Consider the following 17,768-nt stretch of genomic DNA (forward strand, 5'->3'; position numbering starts at 1 on the left):
TGTAAACTCTGTACCAAACAGTACCTTTTTCCCCATCTTCAGCCACACCATGTGGTTTGTGGGATCTTAGTTCCCCTCCCCAAATGGCATCTTTTCAAAGCACTTTTCCAAATCTCTTCTATTACTGGTCACTTCTTCCTAACACTTTGCTTTATTAGGTATCTCCTATATACCAGACTCTGAGCTAGGCTCCAAAGGAATATAATGAATAATGCACAGTCCCCAACATCAGGGAACTAAACCCAATAGGCACAAAAACATACAAAGGAATTCCTGTTATCTGAGGATAGCTAATACCTAAAAATGCCAATTAAGTTAACCGATGAGAGACAAAAATTTCCTAGTAAATAAAAACAAATAAAAAGTAGATGAGGCTTTTTATCAAGATAAGTATAAAACAAAATTTGTAATCTGTAATTTAATAAAATTTAAGCTATAATCACCACCAAGGTAATTCTTAAACCAAAGATCACTCACTGGTCATTTCACATTTGGCTTTCAGAACACACTGATGAGAGGATCAATTCTGTAAAAGTATTCAAGAACTTCACCAATTTTTCCCAAGGGTCTCTCTGAATCCTTTGTTACTCAAATTGTTAGGGGAAGCACACTGATTGAAACCGCCCACCCTGGCCAGGTATCATAGTAACCATTTGCATGGGTTGTTTTATGACAGGAGATCCTGATAAGGAATACGGAACTAATAAGCCACCACCAATCAGAAAAGCTCGGGAAAGGTCTAAAGGAGACACCGCGTGTCCGTCCACTTCCCAGAATCCCTCTCGCTAGCATTCATCTTGGCTGAGCGATGCATGCATGCGCCACCAGGAAAGACTCTGAATTAGAATGATTGGCCAAAGACCACCCGGAAACTAATCCCATCACCATAAAACCCAAGCCATGCGGCAGAGCAGTTCTCCTGGGTTCCCTTACCCTACTGCTCTCCACCCGGGTGCCTTTTCCCAATAAAATCTCTTGCTTTGTCAGCACATGTGTCTCCTCGGACAATTCATTTCCGAGTGTTAGACAAGAGCCCAGTTTCGGGCCTTGGAAGGGGGTCCGTCTTCCTGCAACAAAATCATTTTCCTCTGAGTCTGCTATTATGTCTTTATTCACACTAATTTTTCCTTCAGTTTTAAACTGGTCTAACTTTACTTAATTCTCATTTGTCAGTGACATGGCTGTGTGTGGTTCAAGCCATTCTCCAGCATAACTTTATTTCAAATTCATACAATTCTTCATGTTTTGCAGAAATTTCAGCTTTTGTTTTAGAACATACTTGCATCATATTCTTAGATGTTAATTATCCTACCATTAGAAATGTAACTACTGACAAAGAGGATGAGAACAAAGCCCAGGGGTGAGCAATGTAGGGGATGTTTGAGTGGGGACTGATTTTATAAGTGATTGGTTGCCATGGATAACAAATGACCATCCATACATCTAATCACAGTCCAAAGGACAGAATGAGTGCTATGAAAATTCAAAAAAGCTTAATAAATATTTGTTGACTGACAGTGGATAAATTATTTTATTCAAAAGTTCAGTGAGTTTATTGAGAAGTTTATTGAGAGCCTACTATATCCCAGACACTGTTCAAGATACTGAGTATACAGCAAGGAACAAAACAAAATATTACCTGTCTTAGACCTTTTGGGCTGCTGTAACAGAATACCTGATGCTGGGAAAGATGGTTGGATGGCATCACTGACTCAATGGACATGAGTTTGAGCAAACTCCAGGAGACAGTGAAGGACAGGGAAGCCTGGCATGCTGCAGTTCATGGGGTTGCAAAGAGTTGGACACAACTAAGTGACTGAACAACAACAACAGAATACCATGGCTGGCTCGGTGGCGAAGAATCCACCTGCAATGCAGAAGATCCGACTTTGATCCCTGGGTCAAGAAGATGCCCTGGAGAAAGAAATGGCAACCCACTCCAGTATTCTTGCCTGGGAAATCCCATGGACAGATAAGCCTGGAGGACTACAGTCCATGGGGTCATAAGAGAGTTGGACATGACTTAGCAACTAAATAACAACAGCAGAATACCACAGACTATGTGGATTACAAACAACAGAAATTTATTTCTTACAGTTCTGGAGACTGAGAAGTTCAAAATCAAAGGACCAGAAGATTCAGTGTTTGGTGAAAACTATGTGATTCATAGATAGTCATTCTCTCTCACATAGCAGAAGGGGAGAATAAGGACACTAATCCTATTGTGTCCTCATGATCTCAACCCCTCTTAAAGGTCCCACCTCCAAATATCACATTTGGTATTTGGATTTAATATGAATTTGGGGGAGACATAAACATTCAGTCTATAGCATACCATCAAGGAATTTATAGTCATGAATGAGTATATGAGGGCTAAAAGCCTACAGGGAAAAATTGGCAGCTTAGTTGATTTAAGTTGAATATTAAAGAGTAAAGAGCTTTAATAGCATAAAGGAAAAAGGAATTCCAGGCTGAAGGAACAAAGTGATATATGAAAGTGAATAAAATTCAGTCTTTTAGGGATGGATTAGGGTCAAGGGAGATGAGGCTGAAGAAATAGATGGGATCATATTGTAAAGCTCCCTGAGTAACAAACTAATTAGCATATTATTCCATCAGCAATGGGGACACCCTGATGGGTTTTGAGAAGAATAGTTAACAGGATCAGGAAAATTATTCCAGACAGACTAATGGGTGAACAAGAGGACAGAAAGACTGGTGGCCAGGACACTAGTTAAGAGCTAATTAAAAACCTAGAGAAAAGATAATTATGGTCTAAACCAGAGCACAGAAGAGAGAAAAACAAATTTGGAAAAAACTTCCGAGATAAAACTGACAAGGCTTGATAATCCTTGATAATGTGAGCTCATTCATTTAGCAAATATTACAACACTCACTATATTCTGGCACCACATTAAGGTGATGGGGAACAAAGGTGAACAAAAGAGATATGATCTTTGACCCCAAGGAGCGGAAAGGCTAGACTTATAAAACAGTCAGTAAGGACAGAATTACAGGTCATTATAAAAGCCATTACAGGGCCTTCCCTGGTGGTCCAGTGGTTAAGAATTTGCCTGCCACTGCAGGGGACACTGGTTTGATTCCTGGTGTCGCAAGATTCTACAGGCTACAGGGCAACTAAGCCCCTGGGCCACAACCACTGAAGCCTGCACACCCTAGAACCTGTGCTCTGCAACAAGAGAAGCTACTGCAATGAGAAGCCCAAACACTGCAACCTGAGAGTAGCCCCCACTTGACACAAATAGAGAAAGCCCACATGCAGCAATGAAGACCTAGTACAGCCAAAAATAAACAAATAAATTAAAGCTATTACAGAAAAAAACAAAATACAGTAAGAGGATAATGAAGGTGATCTTCTTTAGATCAGATAGGTCCTGGTTCACAGCAGATACCCAATATTTAAAAAGAAGAAAATACTCAATTTTCTTAAAGAAGAAAAAGAGGCGGGAGAAAGCAGCTAGACTTCTGAAGGAAACCAGAAACAGCGGTTAGGGGAACCATACCAGGGGAGAACAGGTGTGAAGGCCCTGAAGCAAGAGAGACTTTCTCAAACTTTAGGGGATGCCAATCTCTCTGAATCACAACCACTGAGGTGAAGAGTTGCACAAGATGAAGTTAGAGAAACAAAAAACAAGGCCAAGTCACTCAAAACCTTAAAATCATGTTTAAGATTTGATATTTGGGAATTCCCTGGTGGTCCAGTGGTTAAGACTTAGCACTTTCACTGCTTTCACCAGGGCCCAGATTCAATCCTTGGTTGGGAAACTAAGATCCCACAAGAAACGCAATGTGGCCAAAAAGAAAAAAAATTATATTTTTTCCTAAATAAAATAAAAAGCTTTTACAGGTTTCAAGCACAGAACTCAGTTAAAAGATAGTTCAAGGTAGAGAGGATAGTAGTCTGAATTAGGGAGGTGACAGCAGAAATGGAGAGAGGTAGATGAATTCAAGAAATATACAGAAGTAAAATTAACAAGGTTGGGAGTGCAGTTTTCCATATGAAGGAAAGGAGAGAAGGTGGTGTCAGAGATGAATCTTAAATTTCAGGTTTGAGCAACCAAAAAACAAAAATCCCACTTAGTAAGACAGTGATAACCGGAAGAGGACCAGGTTTATGAAAAATGACCAAAAATGTAGTTTAGAGCATAGTAAGTAGGAGATGTTATAAGACTCCAGAGTAGAAATATCAAGCAGGCAATTGAATATAAGGATCTAGAGTTAAGAAGAGAAGTTTAAGCTAGAGGTATCTGGGAAAATAGGGAAGCTGTGATCATATATACAGTATTCAAAGAGAGGACAATGAATGAAATCAAGCAGAAAGAGAGTACAATGTAAGAGAAAAGGATCTCTCCCTTGAGGAATTGCAACATTTAAAGTCAACATTGTAGAAAAAGGCAACAAAATAAACGGAGGAATGGTCAGAGGTAGGAGACAAATAAGTAAAGTGATATCACAGAAGGGAAAAGAATATTTTTAAAGTGGGAGTAATCAATAAAATAAATATATTGAGAGGTCCAGAAAGATAAGAATGAAAAGGAAATTCCATGGCTGCTAACAACACAAAAGAGGGCCATGCAGGCATTGTGAGCCTCTTGATGAAAGAACACACCAACACATATAAAGCGGTCATGCAAAAAAAAACCCTGAATTTTATCAAGCCTCTAGATTCTAACTTATAAGTAATATATAGGACCAAGGAACTTCTTAAATTGTAACAGGGTGATACAAAATGCAGAGAGTGAGAAACTCAATAGGACAACTGGTTTCCTCAACAAATAATCTGAAAGGTGGGGTGGGTGGGGGTGGAGAGACTGAGAGGGAATTTAGAAATTAAAGAAGACATAAATGAAATATCAGCCAATCTCTCTGTGTAGCCTTTGTTTCAAACTACTAAAGAAAAAAAAAAATGATTTCTGCACCACAACAAAACATTTTGATGACATTAAAGAATTATGGGAAGGGAGGTGATATGTGTGGTTATGGTTTTGGAGTGGTTTGCTTTTTTCTTTTTTAAGTAAATTTGGCACCATACAGGTCATTATGGACTTTAGCACAAGCAGTTATGATAAGGTGGTGGGGACAGAAACAGAGTGGAGTAGGCTGCCAAGTAAATAGGAGGTAAGGAATTAGAAGCAGAAGTTGTAAACAGCTATTTAAAGAAGACTAGCTTTGAAAGAGAGCAAAGATAGTGCTTAGCTTGAAGGCTGACATGGGGTCTCAGGAGCACTACTGTGTGGTGGAGAAGAAAACTGTTTTCCTTTAAATAAAGCATTTGAATACTGCTTATGATAACTCTAAAAAGCAAAATGTAACAAGATAGTGAAGTGAGGTTTCTAAGACAGGACCCCAGGAATCTAAAAGCATACGAAGGATCAGGCCTTTCCTTGAAAGAGAATCACTACCTTCATGAAGAAAGGAATGGGTTCAAGTTCAAGTAGATTCTCAAATTCAGAAGCAGGAATACAAAGCTTCTATTTTATCTATTCTTTTTCTATTTGTTCTGTTTTGTGATAAATGAGACAAAGTTGGCGGGGGCTGGGGGGCGGGCAGAGTAATGAAAGCACAAAGAGAAAGTGACAGGTAGAGACTGAAGGGAGAACTGAAGATAACCCTGAAGAAAAGTGGCTATTCCCAGATTTAGAAAACGCGACAGGGGGTCGGGGGGTGGGGGAGCGGTTTTTGGAAATGGGGAATATGTCAGCTGAACAGATCAACTCCTGAAGAAATCAATAAAAGAAAAACTGTGGTGGTATTTTCAGTTTCCAAATATTAAATCCCATCAAGAGCCTATTAGGTATATATATCACTGATTCAACAATTCCAATGATCAGAATTTATTCTAAAGAAATAAACCCTGAAAGTAGAAAGCTATATGTAATGTTATTGATAAAATTACAGTGTAATTTATAACAAGGAAAAAATTTAAATGATTTTGATGGTTAGTTTTATGTGTCAACTTAACTAGCTTACAGTATCCAGTAATTCAATTAAACACTAATCTAGGTGCTGCTGTAAAGTATTTAATAGGTATTTTATAGATATAGTACACATCTACATTCAGCTGACTTTAAATAAAGGAGATTATTCTTCATAATATGGGTGGGCTTCACCCAATCAATTGAAAGGCCTTAAGAGCAGAACTGGGGTTTCCATGCTAAGGAATTCTACTAGTTCTGTTTCTCAGGTAGAACACTGACCAACACAATGGTTTTAGGCAAATTATGAAATATCATCTTAAATTTTACAATGGATACTAAGGAGTAACATGGAGGGAATGTTTACTATAAGTCAAGAAAAAAAGGCAAACAACAAATGTAGATTTATATTGTGATTATAATTATGTAAGTAAGTATGTTTACATACAAGAAAAAAGAAAACAAAAGAGTTCATTTATCTGACTGATGGAATTGCGTCTGAATTTTAAATTTATTAACAGTCTTACAAAAGTTGGTTAAACAGAGCTCTGTTATTTTTAATTGATGAAAGTAATGTATATGTTAAGCCTTATTAAAATTACTTGGCACTATAAAGAAATTGATACAAAACCACTGCCTGGGATAACACTAAAAAAGAAAAAAAAGAATATTCTGGAAAGCAAATACACCTAAAAGGGCCCTAATCCAATATCACTTTTTAGTAACATAATTCTGTAACTCAAATAAAAGGAAGAAAGACCCAGAATGGCAAAGTAGCTGGAGAGCCCCTTAAGAATTTTCCACATCCTTACCAAGCATCAGGGCATACATTCAGCTTTGACTCAGGTCAAAGGTGTTTGTACTGGGCAGCTAAATATTTACCATAATGAGGTTTCCTCTCTCCTGGCCTCTCCCAACACCAGACAATGAAAGGATTCTTGCATATTTGCTAAACTTGAGTAAAGAAGTCATATGCACCTCAGTTTGAATGCTGGCTCCACTCTTCCTCATCCAGTCAAAAACATTTACAGAATAGCTACTATATTATTAGGAACTGGGACTACAACAGACAGCAAAAAAAAAAAAAAAAGATACTTTTTATTTTAAGGAAATAGATACTATGTTAGAATTCTTTCTCTTCAGAAAAATGATTCTCTAGAGAGTAGGGTCTAGTAGACAGATATTAATCAAATAATGCCACAGAGTAACACGTAAGAGTATAAATGCTTCCCAGGTAGTTCAATGGTAAAGAATCCTCCTGCCAATGCAGGAGACAGAGGAGACATGGCTTCGATCCCTGGGTGGGGAAGATCCCCTGGAGTAAGAAATGGCAACCCACTCAGGTATTCTCACCTGGAAAATTCCATGGACAGAGGAGCCTAGCGGGCTACAGTCCATGGGATTGCAAAGAATTGGACACGACTGAGCAACTAAGCACACACGCACAAACCTAAATATATACTAATTGTCTCTAGGCCACTTAGGAAACTTGGACTTTCAAAAGTCTATCATAATGAAATTTTACCCTTTGCTCACCCACTTTCTTGTTTTGTTTTCAGTTACTTTGCAGATTACATATAGATAACGTCTTGAACTGACCAAGCAAAATCTACCCAGATACCAAATAAAAATCTCAGAACCTGGACTGGCCAGATAACTCCGGATGGGAAAATAATTTTAAATATAAGAAATTGTTATAAAATAATAATTCTTCAAAAAGTTATAGGGGAACTAAGAGTCCTCCCCGGAGAAGGCAATGGCAACCCACTCCAGTCCTCTTGCCTGGCAAATCCATGGACAGAGGAGCCTGGTAGGCTGCAGTCCATGGGGCCACTAGGAGTCGGACACGACTGAGCGACTTCACTTTCACTTTTCACTTTCACGCATTGGAGAAGGAAATGGCAACCCACTCCAGTGTTCCTGCCTGGAGAATCCCAGGGATAGGGGAGCCTGGTAGGCTGCCGTCTATGGGGTCGCACAGAGTCGGACACGACTGAAGCGACTTAGCAGCAGCAGCAGCAAGAGTCCTCCCAACTATACCAGGTCCCTTTCTACCCATGCCACAGCCTGGAAATTAAAATTTTGCTCTGCTAACCCATGGAGAATTGTTTCCACAGTGAAACACTATTACTGATAGACTATGGGGATCAGGGACTATGTTACTAAGTAGTAAAAGTGAGGACAGGGAAAAGGAGGAGAGAAGGTAAAAGCAAACAACAAACAAAATTAAAAAAAAAAAAACACTACTCATAAAATAATTGAACTAAGCTGACATCAAATTTAATACATCTGTATAACATCAAAGGAAAACTGAGGCTCACGGTGGTTAAGTGACTTGCCATAGTTACACAGTAGTAATTATAAACATGTCTTCAAATCCCAACTTGATCTCTCTGCTTCTAAATTTCCTCATTTGTAAAATGAGTATAGAACAGTATCACTCTTGTAGGATTATTCTGAGGAGTAAATGAAAAATCAAATGTAAAGTACTTAGCATTATCCCCAGTAAAAGGTCAGTTATAACAAGGCTGAGGGTGATGATTTGTTCCTGATGTCATTTATCCTCAATATACAATGAGATTGGGGGTAGAAGGTGGCTGAGAAACACGGAGTTCAACATCCCAAACTGACTTTTTTAAAAAGATCAGAAGGGAGTAGAGGAAATGCTACCTGCTATTGGTTATCTTTGTACAATAAAACTCTGACATTTGTTGTTGTCTTTGTTTTACCTTTTATTCTTCTGTATTCTCTATATTTTCTGCAAGAATCATGTATTACTTTCATAATAAAAGAAACATAAATGTATGTTAAAAGCAAGGGGATCTGAGTAAAGACAAGCAAATTGGAAGAGTAACTATCTGATACTATTTTAGCTTGCTGGGCCCTGGTTACCAACTCCTGGTGGAAAAAAAAAAAAAAAAAAAATATATATATATATATATATATCTTTTTTTTTTAATGATAAAGGAAAATCCCAGAAAATGCCCACAAAATCTTAAGAGCTAAAAGCACTTTAATAGATCACTTAGTCCAAACTCCCAACTAATAGCCAACATGAGTCAAGCACTTTACAGCTTACAAATTGCTATGCATTTATCTACAGAGCTCACCTGATCTCCCATAAAAGTATAAGACAGCTAGTCTTATTGGAAAAAGTGTATTGGAAAAAACATGCACTCAAGTCAGAAGGACCAGTCCTCAAACCACAGCTGTGCTGTACAGCCTCAGGTGTTTCAATTAACCTCTGTTTTCACTTCTATAAAATGGACATGAAATAATACCTGTCTAAGCTAACCCAGGGAGCTGTTGAAAGAATAAAGTGAGATAACATTAGTGAAAGTACTTTGTACACTATCCAAAAGGCCGTTCATCATCTGGGCCTTGCCTTCCTGTCCCTTCTTACCACTCCCCACTTTGCATCCCTACTCAGGGTTCCTCAGATTATGCTCTCAAGCCTTCTAATCTTCATACTGCTCTCTTTCAGGAAGGTTCTTCCTTTCCTTCTCTTTCTACCCCTCCCCCGCTGCCTTGGTTAACCCCTGCTTCTCTCTCAAAATCCAATTTAGGTTCCACTTCCATTGAGAAGGCTTGCCAAGCCATCCCTGTTTCAGATGAAGTAGACGCCTTTCCTCTGTCTTCACATACCACCACTATACATAACCATGTGTCATTTTTTTCTCAATATAGTACAATTGTCTACAGTCATGTTTGATTCTCAACTATAAATTTAAAGGTATGCACCAGGTTACAATCTGTTTCTTTAGAGCCCGTGACAATCCCTGATGCATAATATGTGCTTAGCAAATAAATGGACTTTAGATGACAGTTGGAGAAGGAAATGGCAACCCACTCCAGTATTCTTGCCTAGAGAATCCTGCGGACAGAGGAGCCTGGGGGGACCTGCCGTCTATGGGGTTTCGCAGAGTCAGACACGAATGAAGCGACTTAGCAGCAGCAGCAGCAGATGACAATTAAAACAGTTTTCATATAGTAAGTACAAAAGACATTTATGCAAAATATTATAAGGCAGTACTTTTCAAACTTGGCTACATATCAGAATCATCTATAAATTTTCAAGAATAAGGATTCCAGGAGACTTTGCTTAAGTAGACCTGAGATAAAGTCCAGGCAACTGTATTTTTTTTTTCACATCTTCACAAATAGTTCAAGCACATAGCCAAAACTAAAAACCACTGCTATACATAATAGACATAAATAGTAGTTACAAAATTACAACAGTTGTACCGAACATCTATATAACTTAACATCTTACAAGTCATTTTCACATATTATTCATTTAATCTTCACAACAACCCTGTGAGTTAGGCATTATTTTTATTTTCCAAATGAAGAAATAGAGGCCTAAATAAGTGTCCGAGTGGGTCTTTGCCTAACTTCAAATATAGTGCTTTTCTTTCTACATCTACCTCCTTTCCTAGAAAAGTTACAAATAATATTGCCGTAATATACAAAGTACTATGTGACAAGAGTTAAGATGAGGAAGCCATCAATCCCTTTGTGCAAATCAGAGAGAGAGAATGAGAAAAGCTAAACCATGAAGATACAGGCAGGCAGACAAAGGTAGAGGCTACACATATACTGTCATTTATCATCCCCAAAGATTCAAAAGGCAGATTCTATAAAGGAGAAGAATGCTCTTGTCAGCTTCAGTACTTACACAAAGTGAAAGGGAAAGGGACATTGCAGAGGACTAGAAGTGGAAAAGTGGAAGAAGAAAGCCCCATAAACAAGAAAGAATTTCCCAATGCTGCATGCAAATTACCACACACCATCTCCATGAATAAGAGCCAAAACATAATGGAGTTTTTTAAATTAAGACTTAGATCAATTTTAGAGAATTAATCAATACTAAATAAAATCCTATTTATGAGGGATCAACGAACCTCTGGTTCTTTTTTGACTTATTACTACACTACACCTAGAGAGGGGATAATCTAGAGGATCCTGACACACAGATTTCTCCCATCTCAAAGACTAGATGAGAGAATAGAGGAAGTTATTTATAAGAGATAAAGCTTAACACTAAAGCAGAAAAATGTATTGCACTATGTTAATAAATTTACATTGGCAGAGGAAAAACAAATATTCAGGCACAAGTGACTCAGAATACAGATAAAGTCTGCTCTTTCAACTTCAATGAAAAAGTGTTATCCTGTAAGTCTGCAATATCATGACCATATGGCAGAGTTTTATCAGCAATTATTTTTTTTGTGGTTCAAACCATGGACTTCAGTCAGGATTTTCTTAGTGAGAAGAGGTTAGAAAGTTTAAAGAGCAATCTAAAAGGACATTTCTAGTGCTCCAAAGTTCAGCCTCAGAGTTTAAAAGGCTATTGCCTTTTATGATATAGGGGCAAAAATAAAGTAACACATTTAGATTTTTAAAACATAGTTTTAAATCAATATTTAGTCATTTCCTAATGATATGCCTTTGAGTAAGACAATATCTCTATGATACTAACTTATAAAACAAATATCTGTCTCATAGATGGCTGTTGTGAAGCTGAATAAAAAGCACCAGGGAAGGATGTTATTCCTTTACCTAATCATGATAAACATAAATGCATGTAAATCTTTCTTCACCAGTCATTCTATGCACAAAGAAAGCAGGCTAAATGAAGAAAAACTTTAACTTTCACAGCAATAAACTTACAAAACATTCCTAAAATTTGCCCTACAGAAAAATTAAAGCAGCTGGAATAATGAACACAACACATAATTGCTTGTATCAGATGGATATGGATTGGAACTGAGGTCTGTCACTTTCAGCAAAACCTTGAACAAGATCCCTTCACCAGTCTAAGCCTAGCCTCCTTATTGATGAAATGGAGATACTAGCAACCATCTTACAGGTTCATTTTGAAGACTGGAAAAAATATCTCGCATGGTATCTGGTACAGCGTGGTCTGCAACCTTTTTTGGCACCAAGGACTGGTTTCATGGAAGACAATTTTTCCACAGAAGGGGATTATTGTTCAGGATGATTCAAGTGTGTTACATTTACTGTGGACTCTATTTCTATTATTATTACCTCAGCTCCACCTCAGATCATCAGACATTAGATCCCAGATGTGGACCCCTGGGTTGGGGACCCCTGCTAGTTGTTCAATAATGTAAACTGCTGTTAATAAGTTTACCACAACCTAACAACTAGCTAACAAACTATACTTTTCACAAGTGTTTTTATATTCAATATTTTTTTAGTTGCTTCATAAACCTGTGAGCCAGTCATAGCAACTGTTACTATCCTGATTTTAAAGTTAGAACCAAAGGCAGAGATAAAATAATTTCCATAAAGCCATGCAGTAATATCAAGACTAAATTAAGGTCTCCTGACTTTCTCTGGGTTTCATTAACCACCCACCCAAAATAATAACATTAGTCCTTAGGAATTAAAATGAAACAGCATATTCTTTTTGATAAATTTTTCTCTTTATTATTAAAAAAAAAAAGTTTTTTTCCCCCTACTTCCTAGTCATGATTTAGAAAAACAAAAAGGGGGGAAGGAAATTTCATTAAAACCAGCAACAATAGAATTGAGAACTATCTCAAATTAGCAACTGCTGATTCTACCTTGATTTTTGTTTTAGTTTCCCCCCAAAAAAGCCACCAACCTCTTAACTAAAAGATGTTTAAGGTCTGCTCACCAAAATGATGCTTGATCAACTTAAATTTAGAAAGACAGCTTTCTCCCACCTTTATGAGTATACATCACTTTATCCCTCCATTTAACTCCTTCATTTCCATAATTATTATATAATGTTGTAATATCTTTAATTCCTTAAGGACTTGAACCACATCCTACGTACATCTGTCCCAGCATGGGACCCAGCACATGGTAGAGAAAGACTCAACAAGTGTTTATAAATGAAGAATCAATAAATGAAGCCAATCTCCCAGAGGGAAGTTAGAAAAAGAGAAAACTGGATATTGTATCTTAGGGCTAATAAGAAAGTGAAAGAAACAAAACACTTTAAGAGCTTCACAAGGAAGAGAAACCTTTGTGTGGAGTCAAACAGGTCCTTGTATGGCTTTAAATTATCACTAGAGAAAGACAAAAACCACAGGAGATCCGGAAGAGACAGTTTCAAGTTAAAAGGTTCAAAAGTTAGGGTGCTTACTTAAACTTGCAAAACTAAGTGCAATCCTGGCCTAGGATATTTCAGCTGCAGTTTTCAGATCCTGAGAAAAAAGAACAAAAGAAGAAAAATCATGCAGATTCTGTTGAAGAAGTAAAAGGGGGAAAATAAATTCAATCTATTGATAAAATAAATCCCCCAAAATGTTGGAATCCATTTGGATTTGCATACTGGAGTGAGGTTTCTCTTCCTACTGAAAACTATTCCTGAATAAACCCCAATGTAGCAGCTGGCAGTAAATAGAGTTAAATCATTTTTATATTATTCATTCAACAAATATTTGAATGGCTGCTATATGCAGTCACTATTTTAGCCCCTGGGATTACAGAAGTAAATAAAACAAAATTCTCTGCTTTCAGGAAGCTTTCAATTAAGTGAGAAAAACAGATGATATGAAATGGAATGGAACAGAATAAGATGGAATGGAATGAAACTGAACAGAATGGAACAGATGGGGTGGAATGGAACAGAATGGAAGGAAATGGAACTGAATGTCAGGCATTTTGTGCTATGGAAGAAAGAGGAGGTAGGGAGAAAGGAAACAGGGAGGGAGGTGGGAAGGTAATGGTCTTATTAAAGGAAGATTGTTTAACCCAGTGGTTCTCAAACTTTAGCAAGTATCAGAATCACGTGGAGGATTGTTAAATATCTGGGGTCCCCAACCCTAGAGTTTTTCATCTGTATGTCTGGAATGGGACAAGTAATTTGCAAGTCCAACAAATTCTCAGATTCTATTGATGATCCTGGTGCAGGGACTACACTTGGAGCTAAAATTATTCTAACCCAAAGAATTAGGTAATCTCAAACTTGAGGGCCTTGATTTGCTTTCTTCACTCATACAGTCATTTCAAACACTTATTTAGTGCCAGAAAATTTGCAAGGCAGTAAGACTAAAGAGACCTTGCCCTCAAAAAATTCACAGGTTAATATTTGCAACAGTGTGATAAAGTCAAAAAAATTTGCAATAAAGTGCTATAGAGATCTATAAGAGTGGTCTGTACATAAGCCCGAGAACAGAAAAGCAACTCATTATATGGAGGTAATAGGAGGAAAAACTAAGGGACACTTTCATTTTTCTCCCAGAAGTACAGGTGCTTCTCCATGGGCAGGTGCAGGATGGCATTTTAGACAGAAAGAATGGCACATGAAAAAGCAGAGATGAAAAGAGGGTGGCAAGGAAGTTGCAGAAAGTGAGGCTGCAAAGGCAGGCAGTCCTCTTAATTTCTGAGAGCTTCTTAGTCATGTCAAAAAGTTTAAATTTTTATCTTTAGGCAATGACTAGTCAAGAGTGGGGATAGATGATTGGGTTTTGTTTTACAAAGATCTCTCTGGATATATAGTGCCTTCCTTTTAGAAATACTTGGACTATCTGATGTGAAGAGTCAACTCACTGGAAAAGACCTTGATGCTGAGAAAAAGTGAAGGCAAAAAGAGAAGAGGACAGCAGAGGATGAGATGGTTAGATAGCATCACTGACTCAATGGACATGAATTTGAGCCAACTCCGGGATACAGTAGAGAACAGAGGAGCCTAGCCTAGCCTGCTGCAGTCCCTGGGAATTGCAAAGAGTCAGACACATTAGTGACTGAACAACAACCTCCTTTTAGAAAGCAGTCCTTCCTCCAAATTTAACACAGGGCCTCATACCATGTGCTTAGCAAATGTATACTGAATCGAGTATACACTCAAAAAAGCTCTTTGTCAAGTGCTATCTCACAGAAGAGAGGCAGGTCACTACCTTCCTTGCAGGACTCACTTTGACCAGGACAAGACTTGCAAAACAGGTCCAGCAGCCTCAATTATTGCACACTACTCCCTGTACAGCTGGAGTAGAGACTAGGGAAGGCCTTCATTGTTTACAAGCCTACCTCACCCACTAGACTTTGAGCTCTTTGACAGACAGGGAATGTCTTAACAGATTCTGAATCCCCATAGTCCTAGCAGGAGACCTGAAACACAGTAGCTCTCCAGACTCCAGTAATGTTGGGTAAATGAATGACTGAATAAGCAAATTTACCAGACAGACCCATAAGCTAACTGGATAAGCCTCATGGAATGTTTCATGATCTATCATTCAAAAATCCTTTTTTTTTTTTTTGCTACTTTATTTATTTTAATTGAAGGATAATTGCTTTACAGAATTTTGCAGTTTTCTCTCATACATCAAGAATCCGCCATAGGTACACCCATGCCCCCTCCCTTCTGGACCTCCCTCCATCTCCCTCCCCATCCCACCCTTCTAGATTGTCGCAGAGCCCCTGTTTCAATTCCCTGTTCCAGTTTCCCCTGTTCAGTTACAATACACATGGTGTTGTAAATTTCCACGTTACTCTCTCCATACATCTCACCCTCTTTCTTGAGAAGTAGAGTTTCTAGTTAAGGTGAGGTGGATTTCATATGCACCTGATTCAGGATTTTGCAAATAGGAACAACAACAACAAAATGTTAACAAGTGCTGTAGCATAAATCCTACCAAGCCTCTGAGGGACGCAATGAGAAAAGTTTTGCCTGAAAGGAGTATAGGGGTGGGTGCCAGTCAAGACTTCATGGGAGGTTTGGCCGGAGTTGGGGGGGGCGGGGCGGGGGTGCTTCAGTAAAGTCTTGAAAACTAAGTAGCACAAAAGCAAACAAGCAAACTCCTGGACCTTTAAAACTGGAAGTGACCTGCTCAAGGTCACACAGGAAGTAGAAGTCATAAGGTAAGACTAATGAGATATTTGTGTACTGTCGACTCCTCTTTTCCCCTGACAAAGTTTAGACAGGGCACAAAGACACAGTAGGCAAAATTAAAGATTTTTCTAGGAACAACTCTTAAAGGTTAGACTAGTGACTTCAAATTTTTTTTGGTAACCATACTACTAACCCTTCTCATCACCTTTCACAGTCCTGGGAGGGAAAGCGTTAAACAGTAATCCAAAGGGCTGAACAAACAAAAAGCACTTTGCTCTCAACACCCAAAACTTCTCAAGTGTTCTTCCAAAACACTCCCAGCACTGTTTGCTGTGAAAATATTCAAGACAGTAAAGGCTATAATAATCACGTCTTTTGAAGTAGGATAAGAAATGTAAAAAATAAATCTCGTCTCCCCGTGTTTTAACTCCACAGGTTAAGAGTATTCCCGGGGCGGGGGAGGGGCGGCATAAGTCAAGCACTGTCCACTCGTACTTTTCAAGGAGTTCAACTCTATAGGTGATCCCCACTGCCAGGACAAAGGTGACTTTTCTCGTGCACAATGAACCTGTCGCCGCCTTGCTAGGTCCCTCTACGCGGTCCAGAGTTAGGATCCGAGGACCACAAAGTTCAGGAGGCAGTCGCTCCCGGAGCCGGACCTGCGAGGTCTCCCCTCCGCTGACTTCCCCGGGATCTCTGGGTCCCCAGGCGTCAGAGACCCGCGGCCGCGCGGGTAACTACACAGGGGGCCTTTGTTGGTCCGACAGAAACGGCGAGCCTCTCAAGAGGCGCCCCCGCCTTCCCTCACCTGGCGCCCGCATCCGCCCGGCCGCGGCGGGGAATGAATGGGTCCCGGAACCCCCACCCCGCGCCTCCCCCACCCCGGCGCCGTCTCCCCGCAGCCCGCGACGCCAGGGGTACAGGGCGGGAGGCCGGCTCTCACCGTCCGCGCTTGTTCGGCTCGACTCGGCTCCTCCTCCTTCTCCACCCCGGTGTCCGCGGCCGAGCCGCAGAGTGAGCGCTCGAGTGTGCGCAAGGGGCCGCTTCACTTTCTCCCGCCCGCCGCCGCCGCCTGCCCGGAGCCTCCCCACCCGCTCGTGCCGGGGAGTCCCCTCAGGACAGGGCGAGGAAGGCGGGGAGGGGGTCAGCGACCGTGGCTGGAGTCGGGGAGGCGGAGGGACCTAGGCGACGCGGCTCAGGGGGGCGCTTGCTCGGAGATGTGAGGAGCTCGGGTGGCCTCTGGGGGAGGAGGTGGAGAGACAGAGTTCTTTGAGGGGCTCTCGAGAGCGCGGGGCTCCGTGAAAGAGGGGTAAAAAGTCTGAGGGAAAAAAGCGTCTGGGGCAGGACGGCAGAGTCGGTGAGGAAGGCACCACAGACGAGCAGAGGGGGAAAGGGGTGTGGGGGCGAAATCGTGAGGGGCCGTCTACGGTGCTACCCACACCTTGGACTCCAACTGCAGAGGCCGCTGAGCCGCCTCCCCCACCTCAGCCGAGCTATTGTACGCCGCTGGCCGGGAGGACCGCCTCGCCCACCGGCCCCCGCCCCTCCCCCGTGAGGCACAGGCGCCGGCGGAGTCCCGGCCCGCCCCACCTCCCGCAGGTGGGAGGGGGCGGGGAGGGCAGGACGGACCCACGTGAGCGAGGCCAACCCAGGCCTGGGGGCGGGGTGGGGGGGGGGTGGGACGGCCAGCTCCTGGAATTACGTCATCGGCGCATGACGCCAGAGACTGGGGAAGGCACCCGGCTGCCGCGTGACGTCATTGCGCTCGCGTCTCTTCTCTGACCGCGCAAGGTTTACTGCTTCGGGATCTTTCGAGGCGGAAGGCTTTGGGCCGATTTCAGGGTTGTTAGTGGTATCGTTATGGTCGAAGAATATGGCTCACCCACTAGTCTTATGGTCTTCTCCGCATCCGCTAGCTCGGTGCCAAGCGCTGAATTTGGAAACTTCCCCATCTCCTATGACCTCAGAGCCAGACGTGTATTATACTGGATTTGGGGCGGGGA

At 40.7% G+C, this 17,768-nt stretch overlaps 1 protein-coding gene across 6 annotated transcripts in view; it reads right to left on the bottom strand.

The window, feature by feature from the left end:
• Positions 1 to 17,308, bottom strand: part of PAK1 (p21 (RAC1) activated kinase 1) — a 170,644-nt gene extending 153,336 nt beyond the window's left edge. For 2 of the 6 annotated variants that reach the window (XM_055581398.1, XM_055581395.1), the window contains exons 1-2: positions 16,709 to 17,182; positions 13,078 to 13,138 (exon numbers count right to left, since the gene is read on the bottom strand). The gene's annotated coding sequence lies outside the window, so the exon portion shown is untranslated. Of the gene's footprint in view, positions 1 to 13,077; positions 13,139 to 16,708; positions 17,183 to 17,206 lie in introns of those variants that run through there. The other 4 variants (XM_055581399.1, XM_055581393.1, XM_055581396.1 and 1 more) reach the window with 3 other exon arrangements.
• Positions 17,309 to 17,768: the final 460 nt, after the last annotated feature.

Source organism: Bubalus kerabau, chromosome 5, assembly GCF_029407905.1.
Source record: "Bubalus kerabau isolate K-KA32 ecotype Philippines breed swamp buffalo chromosome 5, PCC_UOA_SB_1v2, whole genome shotgun sequence".
Classification (NCBI taxonomy): Eukaryota; Metazoa; Chordata; class Mammalia; order Artiodactyla; family Bovidae; genus Bubalus; species Bubalus kerabau.